At 48.3% G+C, this 23,211-nt stretch overlaps 1 protein-coding gene across 1 annotated transcript in view; it reads left to right on the top strand.

Annotated features, from left to right (window-relative positions):
- Nucleotides 1-23,211, top strand: part of Rnf220 (ring finger protein 220) — a 110,550-nt gene that overhangs the window by 67,908 nt on the left and 19,431 nt on the right. The window contains exons 2-4 of the transcript XR_009377632.1: nucleotides 3,073-3,205; nucleotides 11,324-11,369; nucleotides 14,913-15,014. The gene's annotated coding sequence lies outside the window, so the exon portion shown is untranslated. The remainder of the gene's footprint in view (nucleotides 1-3,072; nucleotides 3,206-11,323; nucleotides 11,370-14,912; nucleotides 15,015-23,211) is intronic.

Below are 23,211 nucleotides of genomic sequence, written 5' to 3'. Positions count from 1 at the left end.
CTCTGTACCCTAGTCATCACTGACATGGTCTTTATCTGTCTGAAAGTGACTGTGACCTCCTCCAGGTAGCAGAGGGAAGAGCAAGGTAGAGTACATAGACTCAAGCTAAGGAAGCCTTTGCGGCAGGGGCTGGGATGTGGTTTACTGGAAGAGCACTTGCCTGTATCTGCAAAGCCCTAGTTCTCTATCTAGTACTATACACTAATGTTTGCCTACAGCCATGGCCTCCATTACCAGTCAGAGCTAGTAATATTTCTGAATGGCTAGAGTTCCTCAACACCATGCCTGTAAGCAGACTGGGGAGCACTGGATGGGAGTCAGAAGGAGGATCAACAAAGCAATCCAGAGGATCCTTCCTAGAATGGTTTGTTCTGGTCACTATAAGTGCCAGACAGGAAATAGAATTCCAGCTCCCAGCCAGCCCTCCACGAGCACACGTATTGGAGAAATGTTGGTTGGTTGGTTGTTTTGTTTGTTTGTTTTGTTTCTGGTTTTTTGAGACAGGGTTTCTCTGTGTAGCCCTGGCTGTCCTGGAACTTGTTCTGTAAACCAAGCTGGCCTCGAACTCAGAGATCCTCCTGCCTCTGCCTCCCAAAGTGCTGGGATTAAAGGTGTGTGCCACTACCACCCAGCATGGTTGGTTTTTTTTTTTTTTTTTTTTTTGAGACAGAGTTTTACTCTGTAGCCCAGGCTAGCCTGTAATTCACTATGTAGTGCAGGTCGGCCTTAACCTCACAGCAGTCCTTCTGCCTTGACCTCTCAGTGCTGGGATTACAGGCATTCCGCCATCACAACTAACTTGAAGGGCATTCTAGAAAGAGAAAACTCAGAGTCAGTGAGATTGACAAGAGACCTGTGAGGTTATCCAGCAGAAGTAATGAGACCTGCTGGGACTGGATAGATGGCTAAACCCCATACAAGTACTGCAACCATCTGTAATTCCAGTCCCAGGATATGTGTTGCCCTCTTCTGGCCTCTGAGGGAACTACACATATAGTGCAGATACACATCAAGGTCAATACTGATACACACAAAATAAAAATTAATAAAAATCTCAAAAAAATGTTTTAAGTGGTGAGACCTCAATAGAGAGAATGTGAATTTCAAGGATATAGAAGAAGGGCCAATGAGACTTCTCAGTAGGTAAAAGTTCTTGCCATACAAGCCTCAGGACTTGAGTTCAGTTCCTGGAACACACGTAAAAATGTAGTGGCTCTCCTCTGTAATCTCAGCATTCCTTCAGCAAGATGGGAGGGAAAAACGAGAGAATTACCTGGAGTCTTGGGAGCCAGATAGCCTGGAATATGCAACACAGTAGAAACAAGAGAGACCCTTGTGGCTGAAGAGATGGCTCAGAGGTTAAGAACACTTGATCTTGCAAAGGACCCAGGTTCAATTCCCAGCATCCATACAGCAACTTACAAGTCATCTCTAACTCTAGTTCCAGGGGATCCAACACTCTTTGACCTTGGTGGGCACTAGACACTCCTGTGGTGCACATACATACATGTGAAAGCACTGAACATCTAATAATCTTGAACAAAGTAAAACAAAAAAGGTGAAATTTTTAAAGAAGAAGAAAGACCCTGCCTCAAAAAGTGGAATTCCTAAAGTTGTCTCCAACTTCCACATGTGCCCTCTGGTACGCACATGCACACACTCACACACTCATACATAAATACACTCATACAAATACTTCTTATTTTATTCTATTTTATTTTGAGACAGTTTCTTTATGTAGTCATGTCCTAGAACTGATTTTTAGACCAGGCTGGCCTTGAACTCAAAGATCCACCTGCCTCTGCCTCATAGCTGGGAGCAAAGGTGTACGTCACCACACCCAGCTCAGGTATTTTAAAAAACAAGTATAAGATAATGGACAAGACTTGGTAGGTAGCCGGGCGGTGGTGGCGCACGCCTTTGATCCCAGCACTTGGGAAGCAGAACCAGGTGGATCTTTGTGAGTTCGAGGCCAGCCTGGTCTACAGAGCGAGATCCAGGAAAGGCACAAAGCTACACAAAGAAACCCTGTCTCGAAAAACAAAAAAACAAAAAAACAAAAAAACAAAAAAAAAAGACTTGGTAGGTAAATGAATGTGGGAGGGGGGATAAGGACAAGAAGGGAACACACTGTAAGGCTAAGATTACTGGAAGGAGTGACTAGGTACTGGGTGTCCTACCAGAGACAGGCACAGCGGGAGGAGAAGCAGGTTTGTGTGTAAGGAGTAGTAGAATACCTCAAATTTGAGTTGTTGAGTTTTAAATTCTTAGGAGACGCTCAGGTATTGATGATGTCATTTGGATAAAAGCAGCACCGAGGAATGCCAGGCAGAGGTACAGAGAATACAGCCAACAGGAGGAGGTGGGAGTTATAACCAGAGGACCAACAGGCTCATCCACCACACAGAATGAAGAGAGCAGAAGCTCAAGACATAATCTTGGGGAAAAGTGGAGAGAGGAGGGGAAATGGACTCCATGCTGGGATGACCCACCCACTTCCTACCTTGCACGGTCCTGGGTCAGGAAAAAACAAGGGAAGGGCCTGGCACAGTGGTACACACCTTTACCCTCAGCACTTGGGAGGCAGAGGCAGGCAGATCTCTATGAGTTCGAGGCCAGTCTGCTCTTAAGAGTGTCATACTGAGAAACCTTGTCTCAAAAAACCAAAAAGAAAAAATGAGGGAATGCTTGCTGAGTGACTACAGGAATGAACCCTCCTCTATCTTCTCTTCCTTCCCTAAACCTGGGAATATGAAAGCAATGAGGAAGGGAGAGACAAGGAGAACCCAACATTCTGGGGGATAGTATGATTAAACATGTGTGAAATGGAGTGATCAAGGTTTGTTTGCACAGAGCATGGATTGTGTCCCATCAGATTCCCAAGAGGGGCAGCCGGTTGAGAAGACATCATCTATGGCCATGGCCTCTGAAGCTCCCAATATACATCTCACCCCTCTTCTAGGTCCAGAATCTCTAGAAGGCAACAGTAGGCATGGGCTGAAGGCCTGGGACTCTGGGTTTCCTTCTAGAGACTACCTCTGCTCTAAGTGTCTGTTCTCCTTCCCTGGCCAGGTAAGAAGAAAGCAGTAGCATTGTTTGACAGCCAAGCCCCGATCTGCCCCATCTGCCAAGTCCTGTTGAGGCCCAGCGAGTTGCAGGAACATATGGAGCAGGAACTGGAGCAGCTGGCCCAACTGCCTACCAGGTAAGCCACCTACAGGGAGTCTGCCTGCTGGGGGATTCCACTCTGCCAGCTGCTAGGTCTCGTGTGAGCCTCGGGGGAGAAGCCAGGTCCTTGTGACCCTTCTGTGTTTGCAGATGTTTTTCTTCTTGCTTTACTGGGGGGCAGTGTGTTGAGGAAAGTGAATCCTCAGATTCCAGTCTCTGAGTAAGGGAAGCTAGACAGGGAGCCAGCCACTGTGGAAGGCCCAGAACCACCGTCTGGGGCCTTGGGGCAGGATAAAAGTGGCTACTGGGTCTAGCAGCTCCATCAGAAGTCCAGCCTGGCCCTGTTATTCGGGGGAGAAAGCAGCACCTTCTCCATACATCTCAAGGACCAAGAGGTAGCAATCTTGGGAACGCACTCAAGTGCGTTCCCACCCTGGCTCACTCCCAGCTCTCCTCTGTCCTTGCCTGAAGGACTGGGCTGAACCTTCCCAAGGTCCCTGGGGAGGAGCCAGATTATCTAGGGGGGCAGCTGAGGAAGTAACTAATGAGCTCTAATCTGAGATCTATGAAGCACCTGTTCCATTTTGTTCAAATGATCTCTGGGGTCAAGAATTCAGGCAGGGCACAGAGGGGTCAGCTGTGTCTGCTCCTGAGGTTGGATGCTCAGCCGGGAGCTGGGACCATCTAGAGGTTCTTCACTCACATGTCTGGTGATGGACTCTTGCACGTGCTCTCTCTATGTGGCCTGGGCCTCCCCATCACTCAGTAGCCTTGGGGCACTTAGACTTCTTACATGGCAGCTTAGGTCTCCAAAACAAAATGTTCTAGCCAACAAGACGGAACACTGAGGTGGGAGAGTGCTGTTTGAGATCAAACTCAGAGGCATTCTCTACCGGAGTTACATCCCAGCCCGAGTTACCTTTTCAAACTGAGCCTGGGAGGTCATTTAATGTCACTTCCAGTACTTTATTGATCAAGGCGTTGTGAACTCACTCAGATGCAAGGTGAGAGGACATGCATCCCCTTCTGATGGGGGGAGTGGCCAGATCAGATTATACAAGAGCACATGGGGTGGGGCTAGGGCTTAGGAACCAGGTGTGCCACGCTGTGAACTGCCTACTTTATCCCTCCCTGCCCCTTGCTCATTTCAAGTCATTAGACCCGAACGATGCAAGGTGCAGGGGGCCCAAAATGGCCTCTGTCCTGGACAGCTCAGAGTGAGAAAGGATTGAGGGAGGGTGTGAACCATGAGCCCCGAGGGATAGTGGCTGCCACATGGGAGGAGCAGAGAGCTGTGGGCATCAGACCCAACGGAGAGCAAAGAAGTCTTCCCAAGGGAAGAATTGTGAAGGAAGAAGTACTAGTCACCTACTGGCTGTTACAAACTACCCCCAAACTTAATGGTTTAAGACATTTATTAGGACCAGTGAGAAGGCTCAGCAGGTGAAGGCTTTCGCCACACAAGCTGTAGGACTAGAGTTCCACTCCCCAGTACCCAGCAAAGGTAGAAGGAGACACTAACTCCACAAAGTTGCCCTCAGTTTCTGTGGGTCATCAGCTTCAGAACAGCATAGTTATGTGGTCATGGGAACTATGGCCACTAGCTCTGTTTCTCTCCTGAGGATACAGCGAAAAGCACTCCAGTCTACAGTCACCTGAAGGTCTGACTAGGACTGCAGGATGTTTCCAAGATGCCTCACTTCTGTGGGCTGTCAGCAGAGAAACCTCAGTTCCTCAGCGTCTCTCCAAAGGCTGCCCTGAGCTTCCCACCAATAAGGCAGCTGACTGCCCACAAGCATGCAAACCAAGAAAGAGACCACGGGAAGCCACAACGCCTTCCCCTGAAGTCTACCTAAACACTAGAACATCCACCCTAGACTCTTCTATCCCCAGGTCATTGCTGGGTGTGGCAATTTGTACCTGTAATTCCAGGGACCCAGGTGGGAGTACCTGGAATTTGAGGCCAGCCTGAACTACATAGTGAGGCTGTATCTCTAGAAAGGAAGAGAGAAAGGCACAGAGAGAAAGAAGCAGGAAGGAATGGATGGAGAGAGGAACAAGAAAGAGAGGGAGGGAGGGAGGGAGGGAGGGAGGGAGGGAGGGAGGAAGGAAGGAAGGAAGGAAGGAAGGAGGAAGGGAGTGGATCACCAAGCCCAGCCCATAAGCCTAGCCTTTAACAGCCCAACCCAGCCCCATACTCAAGGGAGGAGAATGCTCTAAAAGCTCTCATTCTTAAAGACAAAAGTATCAAAAGAATCTGTGGGCACACTTTAAAAGCCCCACAGAAGCTATACTGCAGTAATAACAATGAACCTCGTGGAACATTCACTATCTGGCAAGCGCTTTATTTATTCTTCACTCTGAGGTAGGTGATACGGTCATGCATTGCTTAATGATGGGTATACGTTCTGAGAAATACATCCTTAGGCATTTTTTTGTCATGTGAACATCATAGAGTGTACTTATACAAATGACACTGTCACTAGGTAATGTTACCTCATGAGACCACTTTCAGATGTGTAGCCAGCCTGTTGCTAATTGTGGTGTATGACTGTATAGATATTACTCCCATTTTACAGTTCAGGAAACTGAGGCACAAACATGTTAAATGACTGCCCGAAGGTTTCTCACTTAGCAGTATAGGTAAGATTTGTTCTCAAGCTGTCTTGACACCAGTGCCCTGCTCTTCGCCTCCCCTCCCCCATCAATCACACACCTGGAATTGACTTGCTAGGGGCAGAAAGTAAAACATCCTGCAGGCTGTCCCAGGAGTTCTGGGTAACACGCTTCCAATAAAGGGGTCCTCAACCAGGAACAGAAAAGAGAGGAACCTGCAGAGCCCATTTGGTCAGTGTGCTCCCCCTTAAAAATCAGCTCTTTTTGCCTCCTCAGCGAGTGTCCCCCAAGCTCGCACCGCCCAGGGCATCTCCCACTCCCAGCTCGTGACCCTGCATAAATCCCTCATCATCCACGTTTCTCAGAGCACCCACACCTCGCGGCTGTCGGCTCACGTCCGGGCCCATCCCTGCACCCCCTAATGCCCACGCCGCCCTCAGCACGAGCACGCCCTGCGCCCCTGGCACGCCCTCCTCCCCACCGGGTGTCTGACAGCCGGACAGCGGGATCTGCACAGCAAGTGAAATTCCCGTCGGATCGATAAAGCCGAAGCGCTGGCGGCGACGGGTCGATGGTTTTATCTGTCTCGGCCCCGCCGCGCCCGGCGCGCTGACAGTCGGACCGGCCGGCAAAGGCGTTCAAGGGCAGCCGCCCCCGCGGCCCCCGCCGCCCCCTCCCCACGCGCGCCCCCTCCCCGCGGCCGCTGCGCCCACCGGACTGCGGGCTGGACCAGCCCCGCCGCCGCCCTTGTGATTTATCTGGATTTTTAATTGGAAAAAATTTGCGAATTAATTGATTTCAGGAACTTGCCAATTAACATTGTAATTGGGTGCGTGATAAATTCCCAAGGAGCGTGTCAGCTCCCTCAGGGCTGACGGGCAGCGCAGGCGGAGGGTCCTCAGCTTGGCTGCCCTTGCCCCGCCCCCCTGCTGGTTCTGGGGCGAGCCCGAGGAGGGGCAAAGGAGGTTGGGAAAAGACACAAGCACCCGGGCTCCTGAGATCCACCCCATCCACCTTCCTCCTCCCCATCATCAGTATCCTAAACACATGGACCGGTTGACGGACCGGGAAACTGAGTCCCTCAGGAGGCCTCCCCCATTCACGACCTGTGGCCAAGTCTTCCTCCCCAGCTCTCCGGCTTCCTCCTGGCCTTATTCCTGTCCCCTTTGGCTCCTCTCCCTTTGTTTCCTTAGCTGGCTCCTCCCCTCTTCTCTCAACCAGCCCCCCTTTCGTCCTATCACCCTGCCTTGGCCTCCTTTGCCCTCTCTGTTCCTTCCTCAACCTAGCCCACCTGAGCCTGTGGGTGCTGCTGCCAGGCTAACCTCCCAGGGGGTTCCTACTTCTGGAACTTTCCAGATGGACCTCTTCTGCCTTCGACTGCCCAACGACCCAGAGCAGGTCCTATGCTATTTCCACACACCGGGGGGCTCACAAAAGAAGCAAGGACCTACTAGCTCCTAAGCCAAGGAGGCTGGTTTTCACAAACACTGGCCTGACACACATGTATGCATGCACACACACCTCATTCCCACACAGCTCAGTGTACACACACACCCTGAAAGAACCGCCTTCCCAGAAAGAACATCCCCAGGTGCCATGAGCCACCAAGTCAAAGTTCCCACCTGCTCGACACTAGGCTTTTCCAAGTTACATCCATACCCCTCCCTCACCTCACCCGATCCTGTCTTTCCCGTCTAGAACCTTCACAAGGGCTCCCTTAGACACAAGGGACTTGGCTGCTTAGAACAAAGAGAGCAATATTGGGTCAAGGACAGAGTCAGGAGGGCCTTCCATGCACAAGGATACCCCACGTGTTAATGGGACGCCGTGTGCTGGTATGGAGAGTGGGCTGGGAGCAGAAACAGGGAGGCAAATTAAGGGTCCAGGGACAATAGATGAGGCTGCCCTAAGACAATGGCTGGAAAGTGGGGGGGGGGGCGCAGAAGAGGGAATTAAGAGGGCGGAAGAAGGAGGAGCCAAGGGACTTAGGTAGGTACTCACTAGGAGAAAACATTCTGATTTGGATGGTTGGGAGTGTGGTAGAGGAAATGTCCACAGAGAGAGGAAGCAACAGGTAGGGCTCTGGGTAAGCTGAGGCCCAGATGCCGCTGGGATGCTGTTGAGCTAGGGTCTAGATAATGTATATACAGAGAGACAGACAAGGACATCGATGGGCCTGAAGATTGCAGGAGGTTGCCTCTGAGACCCCTCTGTGGCCCCTAGACTGGAGTTGCCACCCTTTAAGAAGAAACAGCTGTGGGCATGGAGCATTCACAGAGCAGAAAGTGAGGCTTGGCTGGTGGGACCTGAGCTCAGAGATCTCTATAAGAGCTGGCCTCTGGGCTGGGAAACAGCCTCCTCTGGGAAGCACCTTTAAAGGGCTGGAAAAAAATCTAAAGGGAGACTGGGTAGCTCTGAAGGAGAGGCGGGATGTAGCGATGGCAGTGCCCCCACCCCTACTTAAGCCTTATTTAAGGCCGGCCTCGGTGTTTGGTTGGGTAATGAACTAGATAAACAATTCCCCAAATAGATTAAAACGAAGTGTAACTTACAAAGGCGGCTGGTGATGATGGTTTATTCCCGGGCAGTGCACCATTTCTTTATTTCCAAGGATAATTCAGTGTAAATCACCTTAATTAAAAGTGTCAGCCCAGCCCATGAATATTGTACTTAGGAACGCGTTTCCTGGGTCCCAGTTATAATTTAAAACCCATGGATCACTAGGCAGCGAGTGACTGAGCAAGGAGGAAAATTGTTGGGGGCGGGCTGTGGAAACAGGGAGGGACGGGAGGCAGAGCTGCTGGGCTGGGCGGGAGCCAGGCTGCCTACAAGCCCAGGACTTAGACCGCTCTTCTCCAAGTCAAGCCACTCACCAGACTCTCCGGGAAACCAAGAAAGCTTAGAGTTGAAGGGGTTGATAGAAGGGAAGGGGGTGGTGGGCGCTATTGCTCAGAGCAAGGGAAGGAGTGTGAGGCCGCACTGGCCATGTGCAAGCAAAGGGAAGAGCTTTGCTAAGAAAAATGGAAAGATGGGGTTGCCAGAGCACAGGCTGGACATCCTGACCCCATTCTACTTACCAGTAAAGTGGGTGTGCACAGGATCAGCAAGACCCTGCCCAAAGTTGCACAGCAAGCAGAGACGAAAAGAAATGCAGTGTTCTGCACTGGCACCTACGTCGTACGTAACTTTAGAGAGGCAGCATTAAAAACTCAAATTCCAAGCCCTCCAAGGACTGAATGACCACAGAGGTGTCACTTAGTCTGTTAGTCAACTTTGTAAAGTTTTGGTAGAAACACACACACACACACACACACACACACACACACACACGAGGCCTGTCTCTGTCATTTACAGTGGATACACAGTAACTCTTTATTCCTTCATTTTCTGATCTCACCTAATACAGCCATAATAGATAATAGCCGTAGCCCAGTCTAGGGTCAAGTATGCCAACAATGTAGATAGCAGGTAGCTCTCTTTGTAGGCAGAATAGTGATGCTCTTATTTGCTCACTGAGTGAATGAAGAAGTTAAGAAATGAGAAAAGTTGTGAACTAACGAACTAGTTACTCCTCAAGGGCAGCTCAGCTTCCCCTCTGCATGCCCACTGCCTACATTCTGGGTGGGCGCAGACCAACAAGGAACAACCTGTAATTGACTAGAACCTTTATTAGCAGTCCTTCCTATTCTGTGTTGTTCCTGCTGTGTGACCAGACTGGTATCTCTAATCTGATACTCAGACATGGGCCTTCTCCTGCTGTGGAGACTGATGGCCTCTGCACTGTTGTGTGCTTGTGCGCGTGCACGTGTGTGTGTGTGTGTGTGTGTGTGTGTGTGTGTGTGTGTGTTCCCCTAGGTGTCTATATCTGTAGGTATGCATGTGCCTAAGTGTCTCTGTGCTTTATAGCTGTTTCCATCTCTGCATGTGTTATGTGGACTTGTGTACATGAGCAGCAGCTCTTCATCCAGGCTGCATGGCTGTTGTGAATTTGTCTTTATGGCCATGTCTCTGGGAGTGACCCTGTGGCCTTGTGCATCTGTATGCATGTCTGAGTCTCCGGGTGTGACTGCCTGCATCTATGTGTCTGTTGGTAGAATGATAGTCTGTGTATCTGCCTTGAGACTAGGGCTTCTCAACCTCAGCACTATTGACATTTTGGGTCCAATAATTCTTTTGTGAGGGGGCTGTCTGGGATAGTACAGGTTGTTAAACACCATCTACCCACTAGATGCCAGTAGCAACCCCATTTCCACACCCAAGTTTGAACAATCAGAAATCAATCGGAACTATCACTAGGGGCTTAGAATGTAGCTCATTGGTGGAGCATTTGCCTAGCATACAATAGGTGCATATATGTGTGTGTCTGTATGTCTGTATATGGATATTCAGACATTGCAAATGTCCCCTGGGTGGGCACACATCCCTCGTTCCACTGATAGTCACTACCTCAGCCATGTCTTCCTATGCTTTTACTTACACATCATGCATTTCTCGGTTTAGTCTAATGAGTACCCGAATACATCTGCAGGTGTTCCTTATGTATGCACTCACTAAGTCCACACATGCCCCATGTATTTTGCTTTCAATGTATTTGTGTCCTTTCATGCTTTCTGGCTGTGTCTGAGAATGTACTCTCTACATGGGTGCTTTGTGTGTGTGTCTGTGCGGAGAGCCTATGAAAATGGGCTGTGTATGTATCAACGACCCCTCCGTATGTATGTATTTGTGTGTATGCATGTGCATCCGTGCATGCATGCTCGCCAGTGTGTGAGCACAATGCAGCGGTATAGTGGGGCAGCAGGCAGGCGGGGACAGGAACAGGGATATTAATGCTTCTGAAGTGGATCTGATTTGATACGTCTTGTTCCATTGTCAGCATCTGTTTAGCGGGATTTGTAATACTCTGTGGCTCTGGATCACTCATGCTTAGCGTGGGATGTGGCCTTGCATACCAATTTTGTTATTAAACACAGTCCTTGCCTCCCCCACAACCCATCCATCACCTCCCACCCCAGCTCCCCGCCTGCTCTGAACTGCCCACCATATTTCAGGGCCCAGCTCCCTCCTGCCTGCTGCCCGATGCCGGAGGGCCTGGGGCTGACAAATTGAATCAGGGGGAGATCATTCCTAGCCTAACACAGTTTGCAGCGTGTTGGAGGAAGAATTGACAAGAGTCGTGTCAGCCCCATCACCCCAATCCCGTAGGAACTCAGAGCAGGCTAAGAATAGGGAGTGGTGAGAAGGTGCCTCCAGGACAGACCGAAGCTTCGGGGCTGATTCTAGGTAAAGCCCCTGGCTTCCATACTCTGCCTGGTGCCTGTGTCCCCTCCCAGGGGCCAGCATGCTTCTTGGCACCGGGCAGAAGCGGAGCTAGGTCCTGCGCCACTGGGTGAAGTATACTGGGTGGAGCTGGGCTTAGCCGTCTGGACTATGCCAGGCCTACCATGTCTTCTCTTGGGATTATCTTGTTAATTTACCCTTGTTCACGTGACCTGGGCACCAGGTGGAATGGTCACCCTGTTCTCTTCTTTCTTGGCAGCAAAAATTCCCTTCTGAAGGATGCCATGGCTCCAGGCACCCCCAAGGTAGGTGGCCAATTACGTTTTCCCTCCTGCTCATTCCAACCTAAGCCTTCCGAGATGTGGTTCCTCCTGAGAGAAATGGATTCCAAGCTGCCTCCGGCACATTTGAACGGCAACCTGATGCCTAGGGCTGCCTGGTGTGTTTGGGTGTGGCTGGGGTTGCAGAATCCATCTGTGTGAAAGATTTCCCAGTTTCCTCTTTTCCTAGCTAGGAGAGGGGTGAGAGTCCAAAGTGGGCTGAGGTGTGGGCAAGACAGACACTGAAGCTGAGGAGACTACAAAGACAGAGGTGAGCTGTAACCAGGGGAGGAAGGTATAGAAACTCAGTACAGACAGAAGCCACATCTCCTGCTCCTCTCTCTCTGTGTGGGCGTGGGTGTGTGCATTATAAAGAAACAGAGAAGAGGCTGGGCCCATTGAGGAAAGAGTCGGCCCCTCTGAACAGAAACTTCGAGAGAAACTTGAGTGCCTCAGATGGAGAAAGATGAAGAGCGAGTATCTCTTGGCCCATTGAACACGACTGCCCATAAGGAGCAGATGTACTGTTTCCCCCAAGGTGATGATTGTGAGGGAACGGAGACATGGAGAGGAAGGGGTACTCACTGAATACCTGGCCTCATCCCTCTGTGGAAGTTCTCTGCCCTCTTTCTCTGAAGTTCTCACACTATTCCCCTGGGTGTGTCATGGTGACTGAGAAGCAGGTGTTGAACCTTAGGGAATGGATTTATTCAGTGAGTGTAGGGAAGTTAACAAATGCAAAAAAAAAAAAAAAAAAAAAGCCCTCAGGGAACCCTGTACTTTGGGCCAAGATAAAGTGAGGGTATTAAGAGGGTCACAGGAGAGCATATCTCCCAGTTCCCTAAAAAACAAAAACAAAAACAAAAACAAAAACAGTTTCAAAATGTGTGGGTGGTAGGTGGTGGCGCACGCCTTTAATCCCAGCACTCGGGAGGCAGAGCCAAGCGGATCTCTGTGATTTCGAGGCCAGCCTGGTCTACAGAGCGAGATCCAGGACAGGCACCAAAACTACACAGAGAAATCCTGTCTTGAAAAATAAAAATAAAAAATAAATAAATAAAGTGTCACAAAATGTCTGGGTGGTCAGGGGTCCAGTGAGGAAAGAAGCATGAAGTGGTCCATATATTCGAAAGGCCTAAAGTTACCAGTGACCTCTGAGAGGGTAATTTTGGGAAAAGGAGCCAATGACAAGTATCCCCTCCATGACTTTGGCCAACTATCCCTTGGGCCTTGAGAAGGAGAGGAGGTAGGCTATTCGCCCTCATTCAAAACTTGCTAAGCCACGGCCAACTGCAAAAGGAGGAACAGAGAACCCAGGCCAGCCTGGGATTGGTGCAGACCATGGCCGAGGCCTGGAATAGAAAGGGATAGGGGAACCAAGCAGCTGGGGACTGGAGGAAGCAAGAAGCCACACAGGCCTTGTTAGCCCAGACTGCCGTGTTTAATGGTGGAGTAACTGAAGGTCATGGCCAAGCTTCTGCTTCAGCCACTACCTGAGTATGAATGGCAGGGCCGAGACATTGGAAACCAGAAGGGCTAGTTAGTGTTCCCAGGGCCGGCCCTGGCAGACACGCTCTTCATCCATACTTACCTCTCACATATGTGACCCATAGGTCAGAATGTATACCCAGGAAGTCTTAAGCACAGACACTTCCTGCAACCTGGGACACTGGCATACTGATCGAGGCAGAGAAAAGGGACCACTGCTCACCTCTCCCCAGATAAACTCCCCAAAGCTGATCAGTCGCTGGCTTCTCCTTGTTCTTGACCTCAGCTTTAGGGAAGCAGGTCATAGGAGAAAGAGGTAGAAAGCAGAAGGTTGAAATGAGCATCTGAGCAGACAGGGAGGGAGGGAGGGCGGGAGGGGAAGGAGGAGAGGGCGAGGGGCCCTTAGACAAGATTGATGGCCTCGTTGCCATTAAGAAAAAAATTAGCCTGTGGCGGCTATCATATTAAAGGGTGAAGAAGCCGTGAATTATTTTCTTAAAGATCTTATCGCTTACAATGATAATTTTACCTTCCAAAAGGCCACTTTTAATGAGGCGAAGAGCCAGGCAAAAAGTCATGATTTAATGCCAGGATTTTTTTTTTTTCAAAACACATTTTACTGCTTTTTGGTCCATGTTTAAAAAGCGCCAGTGACCTTTTTTTATTCCGCTTGCCCCAGGTGTAATGCGGAGGCCTCTTAAGGCTTCCAACCTAGAGAGAGACAGAGGCAGACAGAGGAGAGCTTTGTTACTGTTGGGGGGTCCACACACTGTGACACACTGTTCTGTCTCCTCAACATCCTCCTTGGGATTGGAGAGGAACATTGCCTGACATCTTTCTGGCTGGGGCGGTCACCCGCCAGGCCTCCCATCAGAAGTCCCATTTGGAGGCCACCCCATTCCAGGCCCTCTGCGGCCCGCTCCCTCCTCCAGCTCCTGGACCTTGGATACATCAGGGTACCCTGACACATCAGCAGCTGGGACCAGACCCCTCACTTCTAGGGCCCTTAGCTAAGGATGTACAGCGTGGCCACCGCATGCGGGTCACATCCTAAGGTTCAGTCAGAGATGAAGGATAAATGGCCGCTCCATCTTCCCCAAATTGCTTTCTTTGGGCTGTCACTGGTGATTTGGCATAGTTTTCGAAGCTGGGGAGGGCTTTTAGGGAATTGTGTGCTTCCGGCTCAGAGCTGTGCTAGCTGAAGGAGGGAGGGGGTATGGATTATTTTCAGGCCTCTGAGCACCCCATTCGCAGCTGAACAGGCCTTGGCAAGAGCTGGCTCTTGGGCTGAACATGCCATGTGGTATTTAGAATTGTGGTGCTCGCACACAATTTGAAGCAGACAGTTTATTAATCCAAACTGCAGGCGTATGTAGAAGAGGCCATCCGAGATTGACGGAGGGGGATTAGTTTTGCTGGGGTTTTTGCTGGGGTCATCACCACAGCGCAGGGCTAAATGCACCCAGCGTACATCCCTGGCTACATGCTGGAAACTCATACATACTATTTAATTTACTGTCTCCATAGTGGGGCTGCCATCAGCCTGTATTAGGGGCAGGCAAGGTGGCAGGTATGTGGCTTTACCCCCCAACCCTTCACATGGGTCCCAGAGTCTGTGTTCTGGAAAGAAAAAAAAAAAGCACGTCTAGTTCAGTCTGCTGAGGATGGGTCAGTGGTCCCTCCCCACTTAGAGCTTAGCGGAAACAATGTTCTAGCTAGTGCTGTGGGGCATGCTTGCATCCTCAGCACTGGGGGGCCATGATAAGAGGGTCATTGGGAGGTCCAGGCTAGTCTGGGCTAAGAGTGAGACATTGTGTCAAACAAAATCCACAAGCAAGGGTCTATATGTAGAACTAACACCATCCATCCTCTCTCACAGCTGGACTTCCGTGTTGACCACATCAGTTCAGAGTTTCATAGGCCTCCATCCCTGTGCCCTCCCTCTGTCTCACTGCTAAAACTCCCAGAGGACAGGGAGCTCCTGGGCACTGAACGTTGGTCTCACTTGGCCTGGGGCCATGTGTCCTTTTCTTCTTCCAGTCCCTCCTGTTGTCTGCTTCCATCAAGAGGGAAGGAGACTCTCCAACGGCATCACCACACTCTTCTACCACCGATGACCTGCACCACTCCGACAGATACCAGGTGAGGAGGGAGTGGCAGGAGGCTAGGAGGAATCTCACCGGGGCGAGAGAGTCCAGCCCATGCATGGTGCCAGCTCCTCCTGACGAGGCCGGAGCTGTGTTTGGTGCCCTTTGTATCCAGTGGCCCAAGTGAACTTAGAAAGCACAGGTGTCAGGGAATGGGCCTTATTAAGCAGATGGATTTTAGGGTGAGATGCCAAGTTCTTTGGGGCTCTGCTGGTTCTGAGCACTTTTGAGGTATCCTATCTATCAGGGAGTGGCTTGTGGGATTCTTGTCTTACAAGGGGGCCTAGAAGTGTAGTCCAGAATCACCAGAGATTTCTGACCTCAAAGCCAGACCCCTGGAGCCAAATAAGCATGCCAAACCTCAAGATCAGGGAGAAGCAAGCGGATATTGCTTGTGGGCGTCATAGTCAAACAGCAAAGAGATAAGTCCTAAAAGATCAGAGCAGGGAGAGGACCCCAGAGCAGCAGTGGAACTTTCGATGAGCTTTCTCTGAGGTAGAAAGGAGAAAGACCTTCCTCCAGGGGCCTGTGTCTGGGAGCTGGAGCCCTGCTTTTGAGAACCCACTCAGATGGCAGAAAACATGATTCTGCTCCAAGGACCATTTGTTTCAATGGCAGCAGGGCTTTCCAGGGAGCCCTGGCTTAAAAGGGAAAAGGACAATGACCTGATGTGGAAAGGCAGAGCAAGCATGCTAGTAACCTGGATGGACAGCCAGGGAATCTGTCAGCGTCCAGGGAACCTTGGCTGGAACTGAAGAAAGGTGTTTCTCAGGAACCCTTTCCTCCCAGCTGGCAGCCTGGTGCCAGGCTGCCAAGCTTTCAGAGTGGAATGCCAAGTACAGCTAGGCGCTGGGATGTGACTCCCGGATAGAGCACTTGCCTAGCATGGAGCAATCCCCGCACCATTTAGGAAAAGAAGACAAAATTTTCTAGGCCTAAGAGTAGGCTAGACCCCCCAGGCCACTGGCCTCTCCTCAGGGTAGGGTTAAAATGCATAGCCCAAGGGGCCGGAGAGTTGGCTCAGTGGTCAACAGCACTTCCAGAGGACCCTGGGCTCATAACCATCTAGAACCCAGGTCCCAAGGGATCCAACATCCTCTCTGGCCTCTGTGGGCACCACACATACAAGTAAAACACCAATACACATAAAAAAGAATAGTTTTTTTTAATTATTTAAAAAATAAAATAAAATGCATAGCCCAAAGCGCCATGGCTGGGGAGAAATCTATGCATCCATGAATGATGTTTTGTTTTTAAATAGTGTGTATGTGGGGGGAGGCACAGAACCACACACACACACATACAGACACAGACACACAGACACAGACACAGACACACACACACACACACACACACACACTCACTCACACACACACACGTAAGTATAGATGCCCATGGAGGCCAGAAGCGTTGAATCCCCTACAAGTGGAGTTACAGGTGGTTGTGATGGGTACCAGGAACCAAACTTGGATCCTCTGGAAGAGCTCTTAACCAATGGGCCATCATCTCTCTAGCCCCGTGAACCCTTTTCTGAGAGAGACACCCAGTCAGCCCTGGACACTGCACTAATAAGACAACCAGGCTGGAGGTGGAAACCTGGCTGGAGGTGACCTGATTCTAGGGACCTTTGGTGTAAAGAGATAAAATTCTGTTCCACGGAGTTCCCTTCCAAAGGATAGGCAGAGAGAGACCTGCCCTCAGAGACCCATCCTCTACCCCCCCCCACCCCCGCTCGCTGCAGCCTCAACACCTGCTAAAGAGGAAAAAAAGACCACCAAGCACCGACTGGCTCCCTGACCCCATTCCTCTCCTCAAAATGTGTTTCTTTTATTCTCTGTAGCATATGAGGAAAGCCTCTTGCCTAAAAGAATATGCCCACACATTCCTATCTGGTATTTATTTGCAACTGACTTAGAGATGTATGGAAACCTCTGGAACACATTTGGGTACCCCTCAGACTCTGATTCTACCCCATTCTAGACTCAAAACAGCCTCCCCTATTTTGCGATAGGTTCTCGCCATGTTCCCCAGGCTGGCCCCAAACTCACAGTGATCTCCCTACCTCTGCCTCATAAGTGCTAGTATTACAGTTATGTGTTACTATGGACAGACATTTCAGGGTTTGTGTGGTGGGTTTTTTTTCTGGCGGGGGAGGTATGGGTACAGAGCCTCATACTGTAACTCAAGCTGGCTCACACTTGACGCAATCCTTTACCTCAGCCTCCCGAATTGAAGGATTTCCAAGTACTTTCTTAAATGACCAATCAGATTAAGCAATTTCTTAGATAAAGTTCAAGGTCCTTTTGTAGCACCAAGATTCTGTGATTTAGAGCCAACTTGTATCCTCATGTTCTTTCTTGGTACTCCCTTCCACAACGCCTCTGCCTCAACTTCCTAAGTTACCTACTCCCTGAACACGCCTTCTCTCCCTTCCCCCTCTATAGACAAGCTGCTTTTGACAGAAATCTTTCACCCCATAAATTTCTATTTGTCCCTCAACATCCTGCTAAAACACTGTTCCCTCCAAGAACTCTTCCCAGATCATCTACCTCTTCTTATGACCCCATGTGTCCCAAGTTTTGGTACAGTTGCACTATATTGTGATCACCTGATCAGATATTCATCCATTAGCTAATAATATATAGCATACCATACCAAAATTTGTTGGCATAGCACAAATTAATATTTCCCCCTTTTCTCTCTTAAAAATTTAAATTACTGTATCTAGCATTTGGTTTCATGATGGCATTTCACATGGAACATGTTATTGATTCTCCACCCCCATCTTCTCTCCAGTCCCCCTGGTATGGCCTTCCACCCCATCCCCCAGAGCTCCTTTCTGCTCTCATGTCATGTATGTCCTAGTGTCTCTTGAATTCCTCAGTTCCTCCTTTTCCCTTCTTTCAGTCTCTTTACTAGTTTCATAAAATATGCCCACACTCTTTCGTATACATAGGGACGCATGCTAGGATCTCACACTATATATACATATGGACATTACATGCTAGGATCTCACACTCTCTATATATACATATGGACATTACATGCTAGGATCTCACACTCTCTATATATACATATGGACATTACATGCTAGGATCTCACACTCTCTATATATACATATGGACATTACATGCTAGGATCTCACACTCTCTATATATACATATGGACATTACATGCTAGGATCTCACACTCTCTATATATACATATGGACATTACATGCTAGGATCTCACACTCTCTATATATACATATGGACATTACATGCTAGGATCTCACACTCTCTATATATACATATGGACATTACATGCTAGGATCTCACACTATATATACATATGGACATTACATGCTAGGATCTCACACTATATATACATATGGACATTACATGCTAGGATCTCACACTCTCTATATATACATATGGACATTACATGCTAGGATCTCACACTATATATACATATGGACATTACATGCTAGGATCTCACACTCTCTATATATACATATGGACATTACATACTAGGATCTCACACTCTCTATATATACATATGGACATTACATGCTAGGATCTCACACTCTCTATATATACATATGGACATTACATGCTAGGATCTCACACTCTCTATATATACATATGGACATTACATGCTAGGATCTCACACTATATATACATATGGACATTACATGCTAGGATCTCATACTCTCTATATATACATATGGACATTACATACTAGGATCTCACACTCTCTATATATACATATGGACATTACATGCTAGGATCTCACACTATATATACATATGGACATTACATGCTAGGATCTCACACTCTCTATATATACATATGGACATTACATGCTAGGATCTCACACTCTCTATATATACATATGGACATTACATGCTAGGATCTCACACTCTCTATATATACATATGGACATTACATGCTAGGATCTCACACTCTCTATATATACATATGGACATTACATACTAGGATCTCACACTCTCTATATATACATATGGACATTACATACTAGGATCTCACACTCTCTATATATACATATGGACATTACATGCTAGGATCTCACACTCTATATATACATATGGACATTACATCCCAGGGTCCACATGTAAGAAAGAACATGGAACGTTTTCCTGAGTCTGGGTTATTGTGCTTAATATAATTCTTTCTGGATCCACCCATTTGCCTGCAAATTTCATGATTCTCTATTTCTTTACAATGGAATAGAATTCCATTGTGTAGGGCTGCGGGGGGGGGGGGGATGGCTCACTGAGTCAAGAGTTTACTATATAAACATGAGGACCTGAGTCAGATCCCCAGCACGCTTGTAAAAAGCCAGACGTGACAGCATAGACACATGCCTATAGTTCCAGTGAGGGGGGCAGAAGCAGGAGGATCCCAAGGTCTCGCTTATCAGCCAACTATTGGAGATGAACTTTTCCGGTCCATGAGAGACCATCTCAAAAAATAAAATGGAGAGCAAGAAGAGACACCCAACATTTACCTTTGGCCTACACACACACACACACACACACACATGCACAGGACAGTGTGTACACCACAGACACACACAGACACACACAGACACACACACACAGACACACACAGACACACACACAGAGAGAGAGAGAGAGAGAGAGAGAGAGAGAGAGAGAGAGAGAGAGAGAGAGAATTCCATCATGTATATATAGTACATTTTCAATATCCATTCCTTTTTTTAAAATTATATTTATTTAGTTTTGGTTTTTTGAGACAGGGTTTCTCTGTGTGTGCTGGCTGTTCTAGAACTAGCTCTGTAGACCAGACTGGCCTCGAACTCATAGAGATCTGCCTGCCTCTGCCAGATTTATTTATTTTTATCTGTATGAATGGTTTTGACTTCATGTATGTATGTGTACCAGGTGAACACCTGGTGTCCTCAGAGGTCAGAAGAGGGAGTCAGATCTGGAACTGGAGTTACAGCCACCATATGGGTGCTGGGACCTGAACTTGGGTCCTTTGCAAAAATAATTCCTTTTAACTGCTAAGCCATCCTGCCAGCCCCTCATTATCCATTCTTGTTGATGGACATCTAAGCTGGCTCCATTTCCTAGTTATTATAAATAATGTAGCGATAAACATGGATGTGCACGTGTCTGTGGTAGGTGTGGTCATTGGCTAGACATCCCCTTGTTCACGCAGCTCATTCAGAGCTGGCCTTACCACATGTTCAAAGTTATACTGCCCCTGGTTCCTGTCCTGTCCACAACTACATTTCCCTCTCTCCTCCCTCTCTTTCTTAAAGACTGGGGAACAATGGGGATTGAACTCAGGACCTCATGCATGCTAGGCAACCACTCTAACAACTGAGCTACATTTCCAGCCTACCTCTCACCTTCTTTTCTTAGCAGATTCTAGGTAGTGCCCCACTAAGACGGTGGCCAAAGCTGCAAGGCTTCTTGAAACCAGAATCTGGAAGTTATACAGCATCATTTCCATCATCCATCACTTTTTTTTCAGATTTGTTCATTTATTATGTATACAGTGTTCTGTCTGCATACATATGCCTGCAGGCCAGAAGAGGGCACCAGATCTTATTATGGATGGTTGTGAGCCACCATGTGGTTGCTGGGAATTGAACTCAGGACCTCTAGAAGAGCAAGCAGTGCTCTTAACCACTGAGCCATCTCTCCAGCCCTCATCCATCACTTTCTATTGGGCAAAGCAAGACCCAAAGCCAGCCCTTAATCAAGGGGTGAGGAAATGCTATTCTGTTTTGTTCTTTTTTTTTTTTTTTTTCCTTGAGACAGGGTTTCTCTGTACAGCTTTAGAGCCTGTCCTGGAATTCCCTTTGTACACAGACCAGGCTGGCCTCGAACTCACAGAGATCCGCCTACCTCTGCCTCCCAAGTGCTGGGATTAAAGGCGTGTGCCACCACCGCCCAGAGGAAATGCCATTCTGGAGAAAACCTGCAAAGAACGGTGACAACATTTATCACAATGAATCTGACTCTCCACTGGACTTGGAGTTCCTCCAAAGCAAAGACCTTGCCTTAGCCTTCCTTTGTTCAAATGTTTATCTGGTACCATTCCTGCACAGCCAGTGTCCTTGCCTTCATTATGCCTTAGTGTTTCAATGTGAAAAAAAGGGAATAAGTGAGATTCTAAGATAGCACAGTGAAAGGAAAATGACCGCAAGCCTCACAGAGGGGGTAATAACTAACCTGCGTTCCAGAAAAGGACCAGAAGTTCCCCTTGGTGAACAAGGAAGAAAGATATTCTAGATAAAGGCAATACTGCGTGCAAAGAGCACAGTGGAATATGGAATGGTATATTGAGGGCCCTGTTACAATCCAGTATGCTCTCAGAATTAAAGCTAAACACTCCCTGGATGTGTTTTTGGAAAGTGAAATTCGCAGGACATGAAACTGGAAACTGGCTAGGGACCTCCTGTTCTGCCATCCCAGGCAGATATGCTGGACTTTATAAATCGCTGAAAGCTGAGCATTCCCAACCATCCAGGAGGCCAAAACAGGACAAATTGCAAGCTGAAGCCAGGTTGGGCTCAAGTTCAAAGTTCAACTTAGCTAGACCCTGTTTCAAACTAAAATAATGAAAGGTGATGGAGGTGTAGCTCAGTAGTAGAGCACTTTCTTAGCAATTTGAGGCCCTATTTTGATTCAGTCCCCAATACTGGGGGAAAAAATAAAATAAATTCACCAAACTAGGCAGAGGGCATTGGTTTCTGGTTTGGATTCCTATTGATCCCTGATGAGTGTCTAACCCACTTCAACCGTGACATCACTTTACCATCATGGCAACTGTAGAAGGTAAAATTCATGATCTCCAGACTTTTCTAATAATATAACTTATGAGAAACAAGTTAAAATTTGAAACAGAAATCTGTGTGTCCTTATGCCCTAGATTGGCCCTGTGTTAGTCCAGATTTCCACCAGTAACTCATCCCTGAAATGAACAGCTTAAATGGTTCCTGGTTTTAGTCTATAATTGGTTGGCCTTGTTGCTTTGGGTCTGTGGTGGCACAGAAGACTTCTCACTAGGCCCCACCTCTTTTAGGTTCTCTCACCTCCCGACAGAAGTAAGCCAGAGACCAAGTCTTCAACACATGGGCCTTTAGGGAAGATTCTAGATTCAAACTAGATCCATCCTCCAGCTCTTTATTGGCTCAGGGCTTGCCTCATGTCCTTTGTCCCACTAGATACGGATGAACTGCCTTCCAAGAAAAGAAGTATTTAAATAGTGAAAATACACATGATCAGAAGAAAGTTAAGGAACCAAGAAAACTCAGAGACAACAAACCCAGTAACGGGGGAGAAAAAAAAAATGGAGCCTTGCCATACATAGTCCTGGTGGATGAACAGCAGTGTGCAGTGGCTATCACAGAGCCCGGAGATATCTGAACCAGAGCACATAGTGTTCAAAAGATCTACAGGTAGCTCTGCAAAGCTGCCAGGAAGGCAAAGGATGGAACAGACATGGTCCAAGAGACTAAAGCAGGCAGGGCAGGGCAGGGCAGGTGTGAGTCAAGTTGCAGATCTTCTCCACGGTAAATCTTTGATAGATTTAAAGAAAGGGAAACTCGTTAATTTTGAACAAAAGAAAGATCATGAGTGAAGTGTGGAGGATTGGTTGCAGGAAGAGAAACTGGAGATCAAGAAATAAGCTAGGAAACACCTGCAATGGGGAGAGCTATTAGGAGCTAAGCGTTGTGAAAACCAAGGTAGTCACTGAAGACATCCCGAGGGTCGGCCTCCTACAGCTAAGAGACATGCTGGGCTCTGGTTTGCGCAAATGACTCATAGCAACCCTAGCTCTGGAGTGGTCAGCCCACCAATACAAATTTATACAAACAAAAATGATAAGAGATGGATATCATCTTACAGCAGGGGAAGCTTAAGGTTGTAGGAGATAGACAGGAGGTGCAGATAAAATTTAAATATTTAAAGGCGTTTTCCCAAGATCCAGAAGATTCACAGGGCACTGGTGGCACACATCCCAACACTCGGGAGGCAGAGAGGCAGGCGGTTGTCTGTGAGTTCGAGGCCAGCCTGGTCTAGAGAGTCAGTTCCAGGACAGCCAGTGTTGTTACGCAGAGAAACCTTGTCTCGAAAAACAAAACAAAGAGAGTGAGAGCGATCCAGAAGTTGCACCGTGGGGGATAAACGGAAGCGGCATCAAGGGCAACCG

The sequence above is a fragment of the Peromyscus eremicus genome, chromosome 2 (genome assembly GCF_949786415.1).
Source record: "Peromyscus eremicus chromosome 2, PerEre_H2_v1, whole genome shotgun sequence".
Lineage (NCBI taxonomy): Eukaryota > Metazoa > Chordata > Mammalia > Rodentia > Cricetidae > Peromyscus > Peromyscus eremicus.
Note: the sequence above shows the minus strand (reverse complement) of the source record. Positions and strands in the feature narration are given on the sequence as shown.